The sequence below is a fragment of the Dendrobates tinctorius genome, unplaced genomic scaffold (genome assembly GCF_039654945.1).
Source record: "Dendrobates tinctorius isolate UK_male_01 unplaced genomic scaffold, ASM3965494v1 ptg000097l, whole genome shotgun sequence".
NCBI lineage: Eukaryota > Metazoa > Chordata > Amphibia > Anura > Dendrobatidae > Dendrobates > Dendrobates tinctorius.
In genome coordinates this window covers 18,268,432-18,286,427 of record NW_027361765.1, presented here as the reverse complement: position 1 = coordinate 18,286,427, position 17,996 = coordinate 18,268,432, and the positions used below count along the sequence as shown (strand labels likewise).

General features: G+C 44.1%; 1 protein-coding gene across 1 annotated transcript in view; it reads right to left on the bottom strand.

The window, feature by feature from the left end:
- Positions 1-7,655, bottom strand: part of THSD4 (thrombospondin type 1 domain containing 4) — a 1,135,048-nt gene extending 1,127,393 nt beyond the window's left edge. The window contains exon 1 of the mRNA XM_073586946.1: positions 7,417-7,655. The gene's annotated coding sequence lies outside the window, so the exon portion shown is untranslated. The remainder of the gene's footprint in view (positions 1-7,416) is intronic.
- Between the last annotated feature and the right edge of the window lie 10,341 nt (positions 7,656-17,996).

Sequence of the window (17,996 nt, the reverse complement as noted above, 5' to 3'; positions counted from 1 at the left end):
CACTTTATGTACATGCTCAGTAGTGACCAGTGCTGTAGAGTCATAGATGAGATGAATAAGTACTGCATTTTATGTACAAGCTCAGTAGTGACCAGTGCTGTGGAGTCATAGATGAGATGAATATGTACTGCACTTTATGTACATGCTCAGTAGTGATCAGTGCTGTGGAGTCATAGCGGAGATGAATCTGTGCTGAACTTTATGTACATGCTCAGTAGTGACCAGTGCTGTGGGGTCATAGCTGAGATGAATCTGTGCTGCACTTTATGTACATGCTCAGTAGTGACCAGTGCTGTGGGGTCATAGTGGAGATGAGTCTGTGCTGCACTTTATGTACATGCTCAGTAGTGACCAGTGCTGTGGGGTCATAGTGGACATGAGTCTGTGCTGCACTTTATGTACATGCTCAGTAGTGACCAGTGCTGTGGGGTCATAGTGGAGATGAGTCTGTGCTGCACTTTATGTACATGCTCAGTAGTGACCAGTGCTGTGGGGTCATAGTGGAGATGAATCTGTGCTGCACTTCATGTACATCTGGAATTCCTTGAGAACCTGGAATTCCTTGCCTGAGGAGGTGGTTGATGGCGATCTCCATCGAGGGGTTCACGAGAGGCCTGGATGTCTATGTACATACTCATTAGTGACCAGTGCTGTGGAGTCGTAGTTGAGATGAATCTGTGCTGCACTTTATGTACATGCTCAGTAGTGACAAGTGCTGTGGAGTCGTAGTTGAGATGAATCTGTGCTGCACTTTATGTACATGCTCAGTAGTGAGGCAGTGCTGTCGGGTTGTAGTTGAGATGAATCTGTGCTGCACTTTATGTTCATGAGAGGCCTGGATGTCTTCCTGGAGCGTAACAATATTGTATCTTACAGTGATTAGGTTCTTTAGAAGGACGTAGATCTGGGAATTAATTCTGACGGAATATAGGCTGAAAACTGGATAGACAAATGTCTTTTTTTCGGCCTTGCTAACTATGTTACTATGTTACATGCTCAGTAGTGAGGCAGGACTGTGGAGTCTGAGTGAGGAAAAGTCAGAAGGTATGGCTAACCGACTCCAAAGCCTTGCCGTAGAGAGCACGTACATCTGCATGGCAGCACTATTATGGCTTCGAAGAGGTAATATGTCCAATGTGCATGAGCCATTAAACACCTGCTCTATACTAAGTAGTTACAAATTCTTCTATGAAAAAAAATCCTTCTTCCACATTCTTGGAACAGTAAATTTTCTGTCCATCATTCCTCCTTAGCTTCCATGCCTGATTTACAACAATACTTGTTGGCAGATTTTGAAAACACATTCTTCAAGGTAAATTAAAATTAGACATATACAGACTCCCAGCAGTAAGCAGACAGCTTTTTAAACTTGGGATTTATCACTCACTGCTCATGAGCCCTTGAGCAACAAAACTCGCCTTTACCTGTACGTGACAGGAGCTGAAGAGCGCTAGCTAACAACGTCTCAGGCAAATCAAAGGAAGGAAAAGATTCTCAGACTGAGGGCGCTTCTTCACACCCAAAAGGACATAACACCTAGTATCACAGATTGATCACTTGACGACACGTGGCCTATTCTTGGCGGGTTTTGACACTGTATTTATTTAGGCCAAAGAAAATATGAATTCCCATTAAAAGGAACCTGTCAGAAAGTTTATCGCACCCAAACCACTAATATGACAGTGTAGCTCTTTAAAAAGTAAGCCAGTTGACTCCTTTATGACCAAAAATTACTGCTCCAGCAGCAAGAAATTGCATTATGAAGTCAGTGTGGAAGTGCACAGGGCGTGACGATGCACTTACAGCTCCTCAGACTCTACACTATTTATGAACCAGCAGCACCCTTTACTGACTTATTGACAGTTCATTTGCTCTAGTACAAAGCCACTGACCTGTCAATCAGCCATGGGAGGGTGCTGCTAGTTAGGGAATACAGTGGCGGTTGAGGAGCTGTAAGTGAACGACCAATGCACTTCAGACTGAAATTCAAAGTGTGTTTTCCCACTGATGAAGCAGCACATTGAGGTTCTAAAGGGATGGACTGACTTATCTTTTAAAGGTAACCTGTAACGTCCCCGTACCCTAGAGTCCTCTTATTACATTACACAGATAAACAGATCCTTAGAAAAAGTATTTCCATAGTCTGTTTATGATATGTAAATGAGGGCTTTGACTAATCAATGGGGCGATAGTGTCCCATTTAGAGAAGCAAATGAACCACAGAATAACTCACTGTGCCTAGTTTGCCTGTTTCAGTTTTATAGGGCAACAAAAGGGCAAGATTTCAAGTGTAACCACCCTTTTAACTTTTTTTACTTTATAAAGCAATAATACCCATAAAAATAAGAAATTTTGGAATATTTCTTATTAGGAAGAACTGTTTTTTCTCTCCCCCTGGATTAATCACTTAACCTCAAAATTCTCAATTCATGGGTAAAATCTATCTTCAGTGAATACAGATTTCCCATTTGTGAGATAGTAGATGACAGTTGGTGCTTCATAAAGTTCTATGGAGAACTGTAACTGACGTTTAGGGAGAACTTTCAGCAGAATGTTTGTGTCTGCCTACAGCCCTTCCCTGCACCAACTGTCTTCGCTAATAATGGGAAAATCTGTCTTCACTGTGTACAGATTTTAGTCTTGAAACGAGAGTGAATGATCAGTCCAGGAAGAGAAATCAGCAGATTTCTCTGATAAGATATATTACAACTTTTCTTATTCCCATGCGTACTATTGATTTATAAAATAACAGTTACTCTCTAAGATATCAAAATGCACACCAAAATGTTTCCTCAAATTTCTTTACAAAGGAAGCCAACCAGAAAGTGTAGTAAAGTTAGACAAGAGTGCAGGGTGCTCTGGGGCCTGAGTCTCTGGGCCCCGCAACAGCTGCGATATTTTCTACATCTGTAATTTCACCCATCATTGTTCTGCTGGCCGATTCCTCGGCAGGTGCTGCATTGTGTGCAGTGCGGAGTTTGGTCGCCGGTATTTTACATCAGTATGAATCAGTCAAAAGCTGGAATGAAAACACAAAGTGGTGGAAATGTTTTCATTACGTTTTACTATGTCAGCTTCACTCCTGGTTTCTGCTTCTAAATATAAATGCAAAATACTGACACGAAAAATAGACTTTAGGGCACATTCACACCACACTATTTCTCGACTCGTAGAATATAATGGAACTATTCCCCTATATCCTCATAGATAGTGAGCGGGGCCGCACTTCTCTTGTGTGAATTACTGAATTATGCGTTACTAGAAAATTTCTTGTATTTTCTGTACATTTCCCACTGAATGAAAAAGTGCTGCGGAATATGTTGGTTCTATAGAAATTAAATTTATTATTAATTAGCTGAAGAACCTAGCATTGACCGGACATACTAACTACTGTGGTTAGTTATAAATAATTATGATTATCTTCCATCCCATAGTTCATTGCCCATATACCCATCATAGATATCCTACATCTCATAGTCCCGTGCCCATATACCCATCATACATATCCGCCATCGCATAGTCCAGTGCCCATATACCCATCATACATATCCACCATCCCAAAGTCCCGTGCCCATATATCCATCATACATATCCTCCATCCCATAGTCCAGTGCCCATATACCCATCATACATATCCACCATCCCAAAGTCCCGTGCCCATATATCCATCACACATATCCTCCATCCCATAGTCCCGTGTCCATATTCCCATCATACATATCCTCCATCCCATAGTCCCGTGCCCATATTCCCATCATACATATCCTCCATCCCATAGTCCCGTGCCCATTTACACATCATACATATCCACCATCGCATAGTCCCGTGCCCATATACCCATCATACATATCCTCCATCCCATAGTCCCTTGCCCATATTCCCATCATACATATCCTCCATCCCATAGTCCCATGCCCATATACCCATCATACATATCCTCCATCCCATAGTACCGTGCCCATATAACCATCATACATATCCTCCATCCCATAGTACCGTGCCCATATACCCATCATACATATCCTCCATCCCATAGTCCCATGCCCATATACCCATCACACATCCTCCATCTCATAGTCCCGTGCCCATATATCCATCATACATATCCTCCATCCCATAGTCCCGTGCCCATATTCCCATCATACATATCCTCCATTCCATAGTCCCATGCCCATATTCCCATCATACATATCCTCCATCCCATAGTCCCATGCCCATTCACACATCATACATATCCACCATCGCATAGTCCCGTGCCCATATTCCCATCATACATATCCTCCATCCCATAGTACCGTGCCCATATACCCATCATACATATCCTCCATCCCATAGTCCCGTGCCCATATACCCATCAGACATATCCACCATCCCATAGTCCCGTGCCCATATTCCCATCATACATATCCTCCATCCCATAGCCCTGTGCCCATATACTCATCATACATATCCTCCATCCCACAGCCCCGTGCCCTTATACCCATCATACATATCCTCCATCCCATAGTACCAGGCCCATATACCCATCATACAGCTGTGCCCATATACCCATCATACATATCCACCATCCCATAGTCCCGTGCCCATGTTCCCATCATACATATCCTCCATCTCATAGTACCGGGCCCATATACCCATCATACAGCCGTGCCCATATTCCCATCATACATATCCACCATCCCATAGTCCCGTGCCCATATACCCATCATACATATCCTCCATCTCATAGTCCCGTGCCCATATTCCCATCATACATATCCTCCATCCCATAGTCCCGTGCCCATATACCCATCATACATATCCTCCATCCCATAGTACCGTGCCCATATACCCATCATACATATCCTCCATCCCATAGTCCCATGCCCATATACCCATCACACATCCTCCATCTCATAGTCCCGTGCCCATATATCCATCATACATATCCTCCATCCCATAGTCCCGTGTCCATATTCCCATCATACATATCCTCCATTCCATAGTCCCATGCCCATATTCCCATCATACATATCCTCCATCCCATAGTCCCATGCCCATTCACACATCATACATATCCACCATCGCATAGTCCCGTGCCCATATTCCCATCATACATATCCTCCATCCCATAGTACCGTGCCCATATACCCATCATACATATCCTCCATCCCATAGTCCCGTGCCCATATACCCATCAGACATATCCACCATCCCATAGTCCCGTGCCCATGTTCCCATCATACATATCCTCCATCTCATAGTACCGGGCCCATATACCCATCATACAGCCGTGCCCATATTCCCATCATACATATCCACCATCCCATAGTCCCGTGCCCATATACCCATCATACATATCCTCCATCTCATAGTCCCGTGCCCATATTCCCATCATACATATCCACCATCCCATAGTCCCGTGCCCATATACCCATCATACATATCCTCCATCTCATAGTCCCGTGCCCATATACCCATCATACATATCCTCCATCCCATAGTCCCGTGCCCATATACCCATCATACATATCCTCCATCCCATAGTCCCGTGCCCATATACCCATCATACATATCCTCCATCCCATAGTCCCATGTCCATATACCCATCATACATATCCGCCATCCCATAGTACCGTGCCCATATTCCCATCATACATATCCGCCATCCCATAGTCCAGTTCCCATATACCCATCACACATCCTACATCCCATAGTCCCGAGCTCATATACCCATCATACATATCCACCATCCCATAGTCCTGTGCCCTTAAACCCATCACAGCAAATGGAGGCATTTGTTAATATTATTATTATGACACCAGCTACATATTGGGATAGGATCTTGGTGATTGGAATACCCCTTGGGAAAATATTCCAATGTATAAGTTGTGGTAAACACACAGACGCCTAACGGATCATTCACACGTCCGATTTTCACATACGAGTGCTATCCATGTTTTTCACTGCGATCACTCGTACCTGTGAGAGAGTGTATGGGGCCATTCACATATCCATGATTTTTCACAGACCTCTTAGTCCGCAGAAAATCATGGAGACATTTTTGATTTTGATGTGAGGGTCTGTGAGAAAATTGGACCGCACTCAGATAACATCAGAATGGAGAAGATGGAGACATTTTTTTTTTTATTTCTCCACAATCGGATGACACTCGAACCACAAAGCCTGATCAGAATAATAGGTCGTCTTTCTCAGACATGGAACATTCAGACACGTGACAGCGACTAAGGCCGGGATCACCCATGCAAGAAACTCGGACGAGTCTCGCATGTTAATACCCGGCACTGCCGTCGGCACTCAGGAGCAAAGCATTCAGCTCCATGTATTGCTATGCGGCCGAACGCTCCGATCCGAGTGCCGGTGGCAGTGCCGGGTATTAACATGCGAGACTCGGCCGTGTTTCTCACATGTGTAATGCCGGCCTTACACACACAACTGCCAGACCTCCAATGTTTCCTCAGAACTGGATCTAGAGCCACATAGAAGCGCTCTGGCATAGAGCTGAAGCTAAAAGATATGCAGGACCCTGGTCCAGCGGCCATGTCGGCGGTCCGTTGCCACTAGACCTGAGCCCTGCAAACCTCCTACCTGCAGCGTCCTTGGCATCTCTTCTGATTAGTAAGCTCTACAATATCATTACGTTGTGGCATGGTGCACGCAATGTCGCAGGGCCTACTAATGAGAATAGGTGCCAGGCACGCCAGAGGTAGTGGGGAGCTTCGCAGTGCTCTTGTCCCGTGGTCACAGACTACTGACGTGGCCCCACCATTCGCTATGGCGTGCTAACTCCCGTTCTGATGACCCAAGGTGGGTCTGGGCATTGTATCTACAATAAAGTCTAGTCACACTGTGCAGATGTTTCCCAATTTTCTGCGACCTAAAATCAGCGCCACACATGAAGAGGTTCTGCAACATGTCCATGGATTTTTGCAAACCCTTTCAGGTGAATAGGACAGCTGCAGAAATCTCGCGGTCACGGTACGTCGGACACCGCTGGTACCAGGTTGGATATAGCGAATCAGAACCTCATAGTCTCCGCATCAGGGGATCACTGTGTGAGGACTAATGCCTTCATTTTTGGGGTGTAGAAATAAAACAAGACGACACCTGCAATGTCACACAGGCAGCCCCCACTGTCACACACGGAATCTTTTATGGACACCGCACCTTAGAGACGTCCTTCTCATTGCAGTGCTCAATATTTCCAACACTAGCAACTATTCCAAGGATGTCACACACGAACAAGGCTTTAAAAACACAACTTTTGTAGCCATGCACTCACCTGAACTGTCAGGTGCTGCCCAGAACCAACCCAGGGGCCAATTCCCACCTGGCTCCATCACTGCCCACTGAGGCGCTGCGGTATCACCCCACAGGCCACGGGGGCAGCCATCACGGGCAGCTGCCGGATCTCACCTGTGGTGGGGTCTCCTGTGGATTCTCCAGGTCTACACGTCAGATTCCAGATCTGCACACAGGATAATCAGTGCACGAGTGACCTCGGCGCCTCCACTGATCGGAAATCAACACAAAAATTAAAAACCAGCGGAAAAGTTCCTCCAGAGCTGTGGGGGAGAGGGTGCACGCAGGTTCACTCCAGTTCCCTGGCAACTCCACGCTGTGGGAAAGAAGGACGCGTCTCTCCATGCAGCTCCGTCCCACTGGTGCTAAACACAGGGACACGCACTGTCAACGGTGGGGAGATAGCGTGCTCTCTACCGCCACCTGCTGGCCGGCCTGCGGAACCCACACCATTCACAAAAACCTGCAGCGCAAGAATCCTGTGTTCAGCTAATCATGAACTACAAGCCCCAGAAAATCACATCTGCTGGACCAGCAACTAGGCGAAAAAAAAAAGGAATTTTTATGTAAGGATTTACAAATAATATGCCAATGTCAGATGATTAACATTATTATTTTTTTATGAACAGATCCTGCTACATAGTTAATCCACAATATTGTCATCACTATTTTCTCTTGTGAATGATATGTTTAATATGGGACTGCTCAAATTTCCATTCCAAAGATTGAAAGGTACATTCATCATCAGTGGACTAATGCTTTGTGAGAATTGTTATTATTATTTTATTATTATTATTACATTATTTTATTTAGGTTCAGCCCATAGGGCAGGAGAGGAGTGAACCAAAGGGAATAAAGACTGGTGTAAGCTATGTGGCCTCACTCCTCTCTGTTATGCTTGCGGTTCACTTTGAAGGTGGGGACCACATTGAGTTACATTTTGTGAATGAAATCCGCTGGCAGCCCATGCCCCCTGTGACCCAGCGCATACATGGTCTAGCATGAAACTGGTAATTGACATGATCCATCTGCTTACATCTCTTGTACTACCACTGTTTGTATTTGCATATCTGACCATTATATATGTGTAACCATTGTGTATATAGTGTACTGTCTAGTGTGCCCTTAAGACGATTAAATATATAATTTAACCTTAGGCAACGCTTTTATCTCAAGCCACATGTCTTTTTCTCCACTTAACTTTCCATGCTACCGGGTCTGGTTTCTGGCCTGATTTAATCCCATTAATGGACATGGCTTATACAGTATATAACAAGGAACTGGTGGCAGTCCTACCGGGCTGGCAGTGCTCTGTATCACTGGTGCTAGTGAAAGGGGCCTGTCTGGGTTGTGAGCGAGTATGGTGGCACGTCAGTGACTGCGTGGTCCACATCCTCTCACTCTCCGTGCCTCCCTGGGTCCGTGTGGACACAGGGGGTGTCTGTGTAAAACTATGCAACGTCACGTTAGTGAAAGTGGGGAGACCTTATCACGTGATACCTTGGACGTAATAGTAATGTCATGTGGGGTGTCGAGTTGCTGTTTCATCACAGAGTCTCATAAAAATTAGGCTCTTTTCACACTGCTTTATGCAGTGTTGGTCGAATGTATGCTGTACTTTGTGAATGAATCACCCAGTATACACCTCCGGAATACAATGCCTTCCTTTGCCCACAGGGTCCTTTTGTAGAAACTTATGATGTGCTTGCTGGTAGTGTTTTGCTGGACACCTATTTATACAGTCATATGTTAAAGTTTGGGCACCCCTATTAATGTTAACCCTTTTCTTTATAACAATTTTGGTTTTTGCAACAGCTATTTCAGTTTCATATATCTAATAACTGATGGACTCAGTTATATTTCTGGATTCAAATGAGGTTTATTGTACTAACAGAAAATGTGCAATCTGCATTTAAACAAAATTTGAACGGTGCAAAAGTATGGGCACCCTTATCATTTTCTTGATTTGAACACTCCTAACTACTTTTTACTGACTTCCTGAAGCACTAAATTGGTTTTGTAACCTCATTGAGCTTTGAACTTCATAGCCAGGTGTATCAAATCATGAGAAAAGGTATTTAAGGTGGCCACTTGCAAGTAGTTCTCCTATTTGATTCTCCTATGAAGAGTGGCATCATGGGCTCCTCAAAACAACTCTCAAATGATCTGAAAACAAAGATTATTCAACATAGCTTTTCAGGGGAAGGATACAAAAAGTTGTCTCAGAGATTTAACCTGTCAGTTTCCACTGTGAGGAACATAGTAAGGAAATGGAAGAACACAGGTACAGTTCTTGTTAAGCCCAGAAGTGGCAGGCCAAGAAAAATATCAGAAAGGCGGAGAAGAAGAATGGTGAGAACAGTCAAGGACAATCCACAGACCACCTCCAAAGACCTGCAGCATCATCTTGCTGCAGATGGTGTCACTGTGCATCGGTCAACAATACAGCGCACTTTGCACAAGGAGAAGCTGTATGGGAGAGTGATGCGAAAGAAGCCGTTTCTGCAAGCACGCCACAAACAGAGTCGCCTGAGGTATGCAAAAGCACATTTGGACAAGCCAGTTACATTTTGGAAGAAGGTCCTGTGGACTGATGAAACAAAGATTGAGTTGTTTGGTCATACAAAAAAGGCTTTATGCATGGAGGCTAAAAAACACAGCATTCCAAGAAAAACACTAGCTACCCACAGAAAAATTTGGTGGAGGTGCCATCATGCTTTGGGGCTGTGTGGCCAATGCCGGCACCGGGAATCTTGTTAAAGTTGAGGGTCGCATGGATTCAACTCAGTATCAGCAGATTCTTGACAATAATGTGCAAGAATCAGTGACGAAGTTGAAGTTACGCAGGGGATGGATATATCAGCAAGACAACGATCCAAAACACCGCTCCAAATCTACTCAGGCATTCATGCAGAGGAACAATTACAATGTTCTGGAATGGCCATCCCAGTCCCCAGACCTGAATATCATTGAACATCTGTGGGATGATTTGAAGCGGGCTGTCCATGCTCGGCGATCATCAAACTTAACTGAACTGGAATTGTTTTGTAAACAGGAATGGTCACAAATACCTTCATCCAGGATCCAGGAACTCATTAATAGCTACAGGAAGCGACTAGAGGCTGTTATTTTTGCAAAAGGAGGATCTACAAAATATTAATGTCACTTTTATGTTGAGGTGCCCATACTTTTGCACCGGTCAAATTTTGGTAAAATGCATATTGCACATTTTCTGTTAGTGCAATAAACCTCATTTGATTCCAGAAATATAACTGAGTCCATAAGTTATTAGATATATAAAACGGAAATAGCTGTTGCAAAAATCAAAATTGTTATAAAGAAAAAAGGTTAACATTAATAGGGGTGCCCAAACTTTAACATATGACTGTAGAATAGCACACTATTTCCATACAGCAAGGTAAACCGGACACATACTGGCCAAATGGACAGGCTTTGAGCTCCATTGGGTGAATCGGAGCCCCTGGGTATATAATCACCGAATGTTTGATATGGTTATGTACGTGTCACACCATTACGGATGAGATGCATGTGTGGACAGTCGATATACTTCACACTTTGACACTTGTCACACTACATAGAAATGCTGATACAATCCATCCACCAATAAAGAAATTAAATACAAATATCATAACCATTTTGGTGTTATCCTTGTACAACATCATTATCCAGACTTCTCTATGTTCACTGTCAACAATCGACATGGAAAAAAATGTTGTCAAAGGAAGCAAATCCCCTTAAAATCATTATTATGTTTATGGCACCTGCTATGGTTTGTGGGAACAAGCATTATAGCCTTGACACATATCATGGCGGCTTATCCACACATTGTTTATTTATCCAAAGGGTGACAAGATAGCAATTCACAGGAAAATACATATATAACATTCACTAGAAAACATAAAGCCTTTCTTATATGAGTGTTCAGGAGATTAAGAACATTCTTAATTCTTGTCAAGATTTCCAGTCTAAATGATATCATACATCACTCAGGTATATCTGAGAGCAAACCTCATTTACTGGTTACATAGCCAAAAAGTCACATATAATGTCATGTGTACACCAGTGGCTTTAAAAGAAATCTTCCACCAGGGTATTGCTACCTAACATGAAAGCAGCATGATGTAAAGACAGAGACCCTGATTCCAGCGATGTATCACTTACTGGGCTGCTTATTATAGTTTTGATAATCTACTGCTGAGAAAACAGTTATTTTATCACCAGAGGACTAATAAACCTGATGTAGTCCTCCATATACATAAGCTTTGTATACCCCACCCCCGTCACTTGTTGGCAGCTTTCTGCCTATTCGCAGTACACAGAGAAAGCTGACAATCAGTGGTGTGGGCAAGTTATACTGTTGCAAGAAGTGCAAGATGCTTCCTGGGTGAGGTGGATCGTCTAAACTCAAGGTTCAGATGGGCACATGGGCCACTGACAGTCAAGAGACAGGAGACTACAGGCAGGTAGGCTAAGTGAGGGAAATCACAGGCAAGCAAAGGACATCAGGAGACCACAGACAGGCAGGTTGAGTGCAGAAAACCACAGGCAAGTGGAGAACGTAGGCAGACAGCAAGCATACAGGTGGAGTGCAGGAATACATAGGAAACCGGAGGACATCCAGAGATCACAGGCAGGTAGATGGACTGCAGGAGACCACAGGCATACAGGTGGAGTGCAGGACACCACAGGAAAGTGGAGAACACCAGGAGACTAAAGGGAGGTAGGTGAAGTTCAAGAAACCACAGGTAAGTGGAGAACATCAGGAGATCGCAGGGAGGTAGGTGATGTGCAAAAAACCACAGGCAAGCAAAGAATATTAGGAGACCATAGGCGTGCAGGAAACCACAGCTAAGTGGAGGACATCAGGAGACCATAGGCAGGAATGTGGAGTCTAGGAAACCACAGGCAAGCAAAGGACATCAGGAGATCGCAGGTAAGTGGAGCGTAGGAAACCACAGGAAAGCGGAGGATGTCAGCAGACCATAAACAGGCAGGTGGAGTGCAGGAAAACATTGCTAAGCAGAGGATGTCATGAGACCGTAGGCAGGCAGGTGGAGTGCAGGAAACCACAGGCAAGCAGAGGAAAAGAGGAGAGTGCAAGAAGGCAGGTGGAGTTTTGGAAACCACAGATAAGAAGAGGACATCAGGAGATCGCAGGCAGGTAGGTGGAGTGCAGGAAACAAAAGGCAAGTGGAAGACGTCAGAAGACCGCAGGCATACAGGTGGAGTGAAGGAAACAACAGGAAAGCAGAGGACATCAGGAGACCGTAGGCAGGCAGGTGGAGTCTAGGAAACCACAGGCAAGCAAAGGACATCAGGAGATCGCAGGCAAGTAGGTGGAGTGCATGAAACAATAGGCAAGCGGAGGATATCAGGAGATCGCAGGCAGGTGGAGTGCAGGAAATGACAGGCAAGTAGAAGACGTCAGAAGACTGTAGGTATACAGGTGGAGTGCAGTAAATCACAGGAAAGCGGAGGACATCAGGAGACCATAGACAGGCGGAGTCTAGGAAGCCACAGGCAAGCAAAGGACATCAGGAGATCACAAGCAGGTAGGTGGAGTGCAGGAAACCACAGGTAAGTGGAGGATGTCAGGAGACCGTAGGCAGGCAAGTGAAGTGCAGGAAACCACAGGCAAGCAGATGACAAGAGAGGAGATTGCAAGCAGGCAGGTGGAGTTCAGGAAACCACAGGCAACCAGTGGACATCAGGAGACCATTGGCAGGCATGTGGAGTGAGAGAATCAACAGGCAGGTAGTAGATAACACTCCTGAGTAACGGGAAAGTCAGCAACTAAGGAAGCCACACACAGCCTGGAAGACATACTGAATACCGCTGATGGACACAGAAAAGAGGTTCAGGAGACCCAGGGAAAGGTAGCTGACAGAACTCCGGAGTCACTAGAAGCCTCAGACAAGTAGGAAGAGGCACTAGAAGCTGCTGGTCTACAGGAGACGTCCTTCAGCTTGCAGCCAGGTTGCTGTTCACACACAAATAGAAGTATTTTCTCAGATTCAATACCAAAGCCCAGGTATGTCTTAGAAGCACTTAAAGGGGTTGTCCACTACAAGGACAACCCCTTCTCAAATCTTACTCTTTGCCCAGATAAAATAAAAAAGTTTGTTATGAACCTGATGCTGAATCAATGCTACCAACAAGTTGAACATGAAGAGGAAGTCCAGGCTGCAGCTGATCTCTGACTTCCTCTTCAAGTTCAACTTTGAAAGGAGGTGGTGACAGTGACGCCGGCGCTGATTGGGCGCCAGGATCACTTGTCACAACAACCACACGGGAGTCCCCGGGAGTGTGAGTTTCGACACCGCAGGAACGGCGCCGGCACGAGAGGTACGTATAGGCTTTTTTATTTTATTGGTGCCAAATATGGGGAATGAGGTCTTCCAAGTAGTGGCCAACATCTTTAAATAGGCCCAGGCAGTTCATCACATGGAAACATGCCAGGCCACCTGCAAAGCCCAACGTGGAACGCCAGAAAGTTCAACAGACCGGGGCATATGGGGCAGAGCCCAAACCAGGGGCAGTTGGGTAACATACAAAGAGCTAAGCATTTATAGAGCTTGTAGATCTCCCGAAGATAAGTAAGGTATTGTGTCAAAAATGCAACACACAGCCATGTAAGTGACACATCAAGGAATCAGGCTTTTGGCCCTTAACTTATGCTGGTGTCAAATGAGATAGCAAAATCTTAGTGACAGATTCCCTTTAAATACAGGAACAAATATGGAAACCAAATCAAGAAATGTGTATCTATAATAGCAGGAGGACCACGCAAAGCTTTGCTCTCATCTGCATTAAGAGTCTATTTCTTACATTTCATCAGAAAAAGCTAGAAGGAAGGGGAAATGTTGGACACTATGAAGAAAACTGGATGAACTCCATTATAGTTAATGGAGTCTGTCAAGTGCGGTTGGTGTCATGTACAGCTGGATTTAGTTTTTCTGCTTATATGACAAAACAAATCAAAAATGGAAACAATCATGTAGAATTGAACATAGCCTATCTCTCCATCCACAGCTACTAAGCCATCAGCTCTCTGGGCTGATGGCAGTGATAAAGCCATATGATTTTCATCTGTACCATGTAATGTCTCTTAGTCAGAACAAGATGTCTGTTATAAAAGCTGACTTGGGTTCAAGCTCTTCTAATTGAAATTTGGCATCTGTTTGGAAGTCAGTTTCCCTCTGATGTTTTACAGGAAAAGAGGGAGGAAATTGATTACACATACATTAGACAGAAATATGAACAGAGCCTTAAAGTGTTTGTCCAGGCTTCATTCCTCTTAACATTGGCCATAAGTGCCCATGTTATTAAAAATAAAACAAGGTTTAAATGTATTTTTATGAAATATTGAGCTCGTTTCGACTTTCGGCTCATGGCTTTCCCTCTTTGACCTTGGTGGGAGTTGAACCCAATGACTCCATTGCTGCATGCAGCTGTTCTAGCCACTGAGCCACTGTAAGAAATAAGGAAAAAATGTATTATTAGTACAAAAGGCCAATTGTAAAAACATACCCTTTAAAGTGTACTTTGTCTTGGGGCCTTTTCACGTGTCCGGATATTACCGTACCAGTGCTATCCGTGTCTATGTGTCCATATGTTACATATGTGTGGCATCCATGTGCCACATCATTGTGACATTTACTGGCACCTGGGAAAAGCAGTACAGTTAGCTGAAGCCAGCTCTCATCATTGTCACCTGGTCTCCCTGCGATCAGCGCGATCAGGTGACAATGATGAGAGTTGGAATCAGCACTTATTGTGTGCATAGAGTGTCTTAATAAACAGATAATTAAAAAACGCTGTGGGGTCCCCCGTAGTTTTCATAGCCAGCTGAGAAAAAGCCATTGGCTGGGGGGTGATGTTAATATTCTGGGAAGGGGCCAATAGCCATAAAGATTCCTAGGCTATTTATATCAGCTCACAGCTGTTTGCTTAGCCTTTACTGGTTATTATAGGGGAGACCCCCCCAAAAAAATGACGTGGGGTCCCCCCTAAATTTACTAACCAGAAAAGGTTAAACAGACAGCTTCAGGCTGATATTAAGAGACTAGGAAGGGGCCATGGATATTGGCTTCCTCCCAGACTAAGAACATAATCTCTGATTCGCCCTAGATATGGCGCATCTATATGATGCTGATATTTGGGCAGTATATCTGCAGCTTAATCAAGTACCTAATCCACCTGGTATTGTATTACACCAAATTTTTTTAATGCAAATATGTGCCTATAATCTGCGCCAGATCTGCAGCATGTGAACTTACCTAAGACTGCATTCACACATCCATGTGTCATAGTCTGTGATGCACTGACCAGCCGTGGGTCTCTTGACCTGAACCCAACAGCCTCATAGATATATAAGGGATTGTCAAGTTCGGGTCAGGAGACCTGCAGTCGGTCTGGTATCACACAGGCATGTGAATCCGGTATTAGACCCACTTACCCTTGCACGGTGTAAAGTTTGGGGAGATAAACATCATGACAGATTCCCTCTAATTTCTTTAATCATTTATCAGAATACACAGCAAAATAAAGCGTAACAAATTTTCTGAATTCTTCACAGATTTAATTTTTAACAATTTATCGATGGAGTTTTCAAAACACAATCTTAATTCGACAGGATATGAATTCAGGTGTTCTCTAGAACAGACCGGTCCACTTAAAGGACTATTATTTCAAGGGGGCATGCTGTCAAATCTGAAAAATATAAAAGAATCTATATATATATATCCAACTATAGAAGATGAACAGTTCCATAAATTCGGCGGCTTTATTTTCTGCCTGTCATCTGACACTCAATGATAGGAATGTTCAATACTTATTCGCCACATTTTACACATACTTCTTCACCTTTGTGTGGGAAGACGGACACGGATGTTCTAATTTTGCAGATCTTTGTGTATATTTGTAGGAAAGCTTTTGGAATTATGGTTAATTGTCAGAACATTAACTTGCAGCGATGTCACACAAGACTCTTCCCCCAGGCTGAGCACCAACATGTGAGAGCACGAACAGTGCAAAGCTCCAGAGATTTACTGACGGATGTCATTAAAGTACTAAAATTTACTTAGATCCGAGGCATTTGATTTATCTGCTTTTTACTTGGTTACACATGGGGCGGCTACTTGCTTCCTAACTGTAAAATGGGTGCAGAGATCATTGTTTTAAAATATAGATCTTTCTTTATATCATATTAACTAAAAGTCTGACGGTATATAAATGCCATTTACGTCATTCATATTTAGAACTAGAAAAATAAAAAAATCAATTTTTAATAAACAACACTTTGTGGCTTGTGCTATATTACCAGAAAAGTTTGCTTTTAGTTTATTAATATAATCAGCTTACATTCATTCTTCGCTGTATAAGGTTGATACAGAACTAACATCATGCAAAATAAATTTTCTACAATTTGTCAGCACGCATCTAATGTGTTATTTAATGGCCAGGTATAAAATTCAGAAAAAAATATATAGTAAAAGCAGATGGAAAGATTTACACTTTGGAGGAAGTAAGAAAGTGACAAGTCAAGGCTTGTGAGGTTCAGTCTTATGCTTTGGAGTTTTAAAGGAGAAATTAAGGACAACGTAGACAAAGGGAACAAAAGAAGGTTGGAAACAGAAAAAGGCTAAAGGACTAAACGATGTCCCAGCGATCCCACCAACAATCCGACATGATGGGATCGTTGGGACATCGTTAGGCTGATCGCTGGTGAGCTGTCACATAGCTGTCATGCGACTCCTGGATACCCGACGTTTACCTTGGAAACCAGCGTGTACGCCGGTTTCCAAGGTAAACAGCGGATATCCAGGAGCCGCGGCTCCTGGATACCAGACGTTTACATTAGCAACCAGCGTCCAGCGTCGCTGATCGCTGGTCTCTCGCTGTCACACGCAGCGATGCGCGCTGGGCAGCGGGAGACCAGCGATCGAAAAATGGCCCAGGCCGCTCGAGCATGATCAGCGATAACCGGCAGGGGGGCTGGTCGCTGATCCCCGTCACACACAGCGATCTCGCTGGCGAGATCACTTAGTGTGACGGGGCCTTAAGGGTGAAGGGATAGAAGAGGGGAGTCATTGGACACATGTTTCCTAGGATGCATATTTCAGGGCTTTGGCTATAGCTAGCCAAAAAAGATTGCTGGTAGACATGTGCTGGAAAGATGTGGACCCCATGAGCTGCAAAAGATTTTGCTGAAGGCTGAATTGCGGAGCCAAGTATAAGGACGCAGACAGACAGCCATATAACAATGATCATACTGCAGTGCATGGACTGGCCTGTCACCTCTCCTGACCTGAGCGTGACAGTGTGATGTATATCTATGTTGCTGTCGCACTCAGGAGAGCAGACAGTAAGTACAAGGATTGTGATGCAATCCTTGCACGAGTTATACGGCCGGCTGTCTTCTCCTTAAGTAAACATCTACACAGCTCAATATCATTAAAGGGAACCTGTCAGGTCAGCAATGTGTGATTAAACATCCTGCCTAACCAGCCCTGTATAATGTAATTCAGTTAAATATATGCTTTAAAAAAATATTCATAGCCTCTGCTTTTCCTATGATAATGAGGGCTTTGTCTAGTCGATGGAGCGTTAGTTGCCCCAGACTAGTCAGCCCTCTTACCATGTTATCAAGCCCCTTTAGGCGTGATAACAAA